Raw genomic sequence first — 6,095 nt, 5'->3', positions numbered from 1 at the left:
ACTATGGCTCAAGGAAGCACTAGACTACATTTCCCCATAAGAGAGGCTGTCAAGGATAAACAACTAGATTGTCGGATCCCACACATAGCAATACACGTCACACGCACGCATATCATGCAAGTATGTGCTGTGCAACATGGCATCACAACATAACGCAAACTCATATAGATAAAAGCTCAGAAGAGCCACATAGCATTAATACAAACAGGGGTCACATGACCCATCATTCAGAGCATACAAGCAACGGAAGCATTACATGTCTGAGTACAGACAACTACAAAAGAAAAAGGCCGAGAAGCCTGACTATCTACAAGTCCCTCCAAGGTACAAGATCGTAGCTGAGGTAACAAGCTACTCGTCGAAGTCCAAGCGGTACTACTAGTGAGACAGATGTCTCACCTTCAAAACATAAATAAAGCAAACATGAGTATGAAGGTACTCAGCAAGACTTACATCAGATCCTATCATACATGCATTGTATCAAGAAGGTAATGTGGGGTTTAGTTGCAGCAAGCCAGCTTTGACTCAGTGGCTATCCTGTTCTACGACAACGAGAAACTTCTTTGAGATGAGGCAGCGCACACGAGTCCACTAATCACCACATCAATACACTACTATGGATTCATCCTCGTCTCCTTACGAGAAGGCCATCCATAGCACTCACACTTGTCTTGAGCATTTTAGAGTATCCACTTAAAGTTGTCTATGTACCACGTAAGCATCCAAGAAGTCCATAACCGAGGACACGGCTATTCGAATAGATCATGATAACCCTGCAGGGGTGTACTTTTTCACACACGCTCTCACCACTTATCACCATGTACACATCATGTATCTCGGCAACCTTCAAGCGGAAGCCTGGTGAGGGTGTCGGCCACGACCTGACTAACCACACAAAACTCTAGTCCAGGTTTATCGCTTATTCGGGTTCCATCCGCAAGGAGATCCGGCCAGGGTGTCGCTCACGGCCCCAAACAATGTGAGCAGGGTTCCCAAGCCCACCATCCGGGTGCCACTTGGTACACCGTGCCACCTATGCCTAGTCTGTCCCGAGCCCACCCTGCCGGGTGCCACTCGGTAGAAAAATAGCACTACCTATAAACACCAGAAACTATTTGCAACTCCTGGATAGAGATCAAGTTGGTTAATAAGTCAAGAGAGCTTGGAGCGCCCGGAGCCCAATGTGTGGTAGTAGCTAGTCATTGGAAAACTTACACAGAACTCAGTTCTTAAGGACGGTCCCAATGAGACAACCCACCATGTACTCCTACATGGCCTCTCACCGCTACCTTTTATCAAATCGTGTTCACACGCTTAACTCTCAGCATCAGAACATAGCATAACACTCCAATCCATTCCCAATGAATCAGACCTGACACAACTCTAAGCAATAGCAGGCATGGCATGGTAGGAACACCACATGGCTCAATCAACTCCTACACATGCTAGTGGGTTTCAACTATTTACTGTGGCAATGACAGGTCATGCAGAGGAATGGGTTCAACTACCGCAGCATAAAGTAGCAGTTGAATCGCTATTGTCCTAATGCAATAAATGAGAGCAGGAGTGAGAGAGTAGGATTGTATCGGAATGAACAATGGGGTTTCTTGCCTGGTAGATCAACAGGGGGGCACTGCTCCTCAGACAGGTACTCTCGAACACTCTCCGGAGCAGGACCTATCGGGAAAGATCGGTGTTGGAAATCAAACACAAGTATATGCAACAATATGATGCATGATCATGTCATGAATATGTGATGTTGTTTGAGTTAATGCATCTAGCATTTATTTGGTTGAAGTCCATTTGAGCCAAGGGTTCAAATACAACTCCAAATTAAGCTCTTAAATATTCCATAAGTGTGTTTTCATATATACAGCATGTATAGGTTAGTTTGTCATGCATGAAAAAGGTACAGATGGATAGATTGAATTTTTCTGATAATTTTTCATATATAAATTATTTCAATCTGAGCTACGGTTGAATTTCTATGAATTTTTGAAGTTTATATCATTTTCTAGAATTTCCTGATTTATTTTAAATCCAGAAAATGATATAATGCGTCAGCACAGCGTCATGCTTACGTCAGCAAGTCAAAGGCGGCTGACCAGGTCAAACCTGACCAGTGGGACCCACTGGTCAGTGACACGATGTCAACTACAGAGGCTGACGTGTGGGTCCGGTCGAATTAGATTAATTCTAACTAATTACGTTAGCTGGTTAACTAAACCGGTGGGACCCATCTGTCATTGACCCTTAGGGTTAAACTAATATGTGATTAGTGCTAATTAAACAAGTGTCATGTCAGCCTATCGGAGTTTGGCCGGCGGCGACCAAAACCACGGCGGATGCTCGCCGGAAACGCTGCTCCGGCGTCCATTCAACGTGCAGATGGGTGCTGAGGGTGGCTGGCGCTCGCGCGCATCTAACGGAGTAGGTGGGAGGCCATGGGGTGGACGGAGCTCGCCGGAGCGGAGCTCGCGGTGGCGATCGGAGCACGGCCAAGTGCGGGAGAGGGCTGCGGTGCATGGGGAAGCGAGCGGAGAGGCTCTACGACCTCCCGGCGTCACCAGGAGCAGGGTGACGCGCTCGGCTGCGGGCTGTGGTGGCCAGGGCGACGGCGGAGGGGTGCTTCGGCCATCTATGAAACGACGGCTACGGCGAGCGGCAAGCTACGGGGTTAGGGGGAAAAGGTTCATGGCCTCACAGTGAGCACGAAGGGCTTGACGGCGAGTTCGGGGAGGTCCGGACGGCGACGAATTTAACGGCGGCGATCTGCGTGGCCAGAGATGAAGACGACGGTAGTGGCGACGATACGGTGCGTCTCTGGTTGCCTGGCTCATCGAGGACATAGAGGACGTCGTGGCGGAGCTCTCGGGCATAGAGAGAGGTCGAGGGGGAGGCGGTGGCTGCGGCGGTGACGAGCTGCGGCGACGGTAGCGCTCGGCCGTGAGCGAGAAATGAGGGAGAGTAGAGGAGAGGGCTGGGGACAGTGAGAGAGGCTTGGGGGGGCGCGTGGCGATGTCTAGCGTGAGGAGAAGGAGCCAGGCAGGCAGCTGCGTGCCGGTGTGCACGGCGTCGGGCACCGCTTCCCCTCTGTCTACTGGCAAGAGGAGGAAGACGGCTCTGCCCCCGGTGTGCTGGGCCTGAACAGGAACGGGCCGGCCAGAGGCGCCAGGTAAGTATCTCCCTCTCCCTAGTTTTCTATTTATTAATGTTTTCTATTTTCTGCATTTTGTTTGGACTTAGTAATAATACTAATCCATTTTATTTAATTCTGTCAAATTTTGCAGGGACCTAAGGAATTAATCCAAAGCCCCTCACCAAAATTCAGAATTATTGGACAATATGTTATATATATATAAATATTTATCCAACACAAATAATTACTGGATTAAATCCAAATGTCCAAAATAAATATTTATGAGCTCCTAAAAATATTGGTTTGATTTTTATCTTTGTCCAATATTTTCAGAGAGCATCATGAGCATTTTCTTGGACCTTTTTGGAGCAATTTTTATCTGGATTATTTCTAGAAATGATTTCTGAGGGTTTCACAAATCCCCATTTCAATTTTAAATGGAATTTAAACATGATGAAAACATGAAGGGCTAGCCTAGGTCATACCAGAACTAGGGATGTGACAACATAGTAGGTGACTATAGACTTGCAAGATAGGATCAAGAACTCACATATATTCATTGAAACATAATAGGTTTAGATCTGAAATCATGGCACTCGGGCCCTAGTGACAAGCATTAAGCATAGCAAGCCACGGCATACTGCATCCAGGACGGTGAGTTGTACAGGAAGCGACCAAATGATGTTTCGTCGCGTTGCATTTCCAGGGACCAGGGGAAGGAGTTGCTGATTGACATACACGACGGGGACTGCAGACACCACTCGTCATCACGGACTCTCGTCGGCAAGGTGTTCCACAGTGGATTCTACTGGCCCACGACGCTCAACGACGTAGCTAAGCTGGTGAGGTCCTGCGAAGCTTGCCAGTTCCATGCCAAGCAGATCCATCAGCCAGCTCAGGGCCTCCAAACTATACCACTCACATGGCCATTCGCGATCTGGGGGCTGGATATTTTGGGCCCATTCCCTCGAGCGCCAGGGGGCTACTGCTACCTCTACGTCACCATTGACAAGTTCACCAAGTGGGCGGAAGTGGAAGCCGTCCGCACCATTCCAGCCGGTTTCGCGGTTAAGTACATCAAGGGTCTCGTGAGCCATTTCGGGGTCCCCAACTGCATCATCACTGACAACGGCTCGCAGTTCACCAGTAACCTCTTCAAAATATATTGTGCTAACCCTGGAACGCAGATCTGCTACGCTTTGGTGGCGCACCCCAGGAGCAATGGCCAGGCTGAACGCGCCAACGCGGAGGTCCTGAGAGGCCTCAAGACCAGGACCTTCAAGAAGAAACTCGAGGCCTGCGGCAAGGGCCGACACGATGAGCTCCAATCCGTGTAGTGGTCCATCCGCACCACCGCCACAAAGCCAACGGGCGAGACCCCATTCTTCCTTGTCTATGGAGCCGAAGCAGTCCTTCCTCACGAGGTCAAGAATCGCTCCGCACGGGTCCTGGCGTCTGATGAAACGCAGCAGGATGCCAAGCGAGGGATGGACCTCGTACTGGGGGAGGAACGACGCCACGAAGCTGCACTGAGGGCGGCAAGGTACCAGCAGGCGCTGCGGCGGTACCACTGCCACAACATCCGCTCTAGGACGCTCGAAGCAGGCGACCTCATCCTGAGGCAGGTCCTCTCTAGGGAAGGGTTGCACAAGCTCTCACCCATGTGGGAGGGCCCGTTCAGGGTCGTCCATATCTCCAGGCCTCGCGCCACGCACCTGGAGACGCAGGACGGGGTGCCCATCCAGAATGCCTGGAACATCCAGCACCTACGGAAGTTCTACCCATGAAGCAAGGCCCAGTGCCTGTGAAGCAAGGCCCCGTGCCTGTGAAGCAAGGCCCCGTGCCTGTGAAGAAAGGCCCAGTGCCTGTGAAGAAGGCCCGGTGCCTATGAAGAGTCACCGCCCGTGACACTCTCACGTAATAATGAGTGGGGCTGTACATGCCCCGGAGTCTCCGGAGAGCCGCCCTTGGGCCTCGAGGGCTCCCTACCACGCCTAGTGACAGCACTTAGCTCCGCGTTGGTGAGAAGATGTCGAAGACTAGACTAGGTGCCGGACGCGGATTTTCATTTGCTTTCTGTAGTTGGCTCGCCTTCTCTTAATCGAAGTTTGCTTCTGGTGTCCCTTGTTGATTTGGTTTCGTCGCCTTTTGCCGCCTTTTCCGAATCCAGTTCACTTGGGTTCTCCCTCTCGCATACCTCGCGAAGGGGCTAGGCCGGTGCCTTCACGAGGGTTTCTTCTTCCTGCGTTGGTTATTCTCTCTGCCTTCGGTCTGCCTTCTCGTGAGGCACCCCCGTTCGAGCCCACAACCGGCACATCTCTCCTAATCTGTGCCCCTCGGGTACCGCGATATGAAGCACTGGGCCAAGGCTCGGGTGAGCGATAAGTCTCCTATCGAGCTTCCTAACAAGTTTTTTGCAGCTCCTGAGCAACCACTAAGCCAAGACGGGCACGAGGAGACAAGTGCCTCATGAAGAAGAGGCTGCCCCGAACGGGCCAGGCTAAGATATCTCAGCACAGAAATAACAAGCATAGCGTAATGATTGAGGAATCACAGTTCGATACACGCCCTTCTTCCTGCGTTGGTTATTCTCTCTACCTTCGGTCTGCCTTCTCGCGAGGCACCCCCATTCGAGCCCACAACCGGCACATCTCTCCTAATCTGTGCCCCTCGGGTACCGCGATATGAAGCACTAGGCCAAGGCTCCGGTGAGCGATAAGTCTCCTATCGAGCTTCCTAACAAGTTTTTTGCAGCTCCTGAGCAACCACTAAGCCAAGACGGGCACGAGGAGACAAGTGCCTCATGAAGAAGAGGCTGCCCCGAACGCGCCAGGCTAAGATATCTCAGCATAGAAATAACAAGCATAGCATAATGATTGAGGAATCACAGTTCGATACACGCCCCTTCGGGCCCATGCTGGTTTCATTCTGATGCAGGAAAGAAAAGAGGAACAAA

This window comes from Triticum aestivum, chromosome 7A (genome assembly GCF_018294505.1).
Source record: "Triticum aestivum cultivar Chinese Spring chromosome 7A, IWGSC CS RefSeq v2.1, whole genome shotgun sequence".
NCBI classification, from domain to species: Eukaryota; Viridiplantae; Streptophyta; class Magnoliopsida; order Poales; family Poaceae; genus Triticum; species Triticum aestivum.
This window is presented reverse-complemented; position numbering follows the sequence as displayed.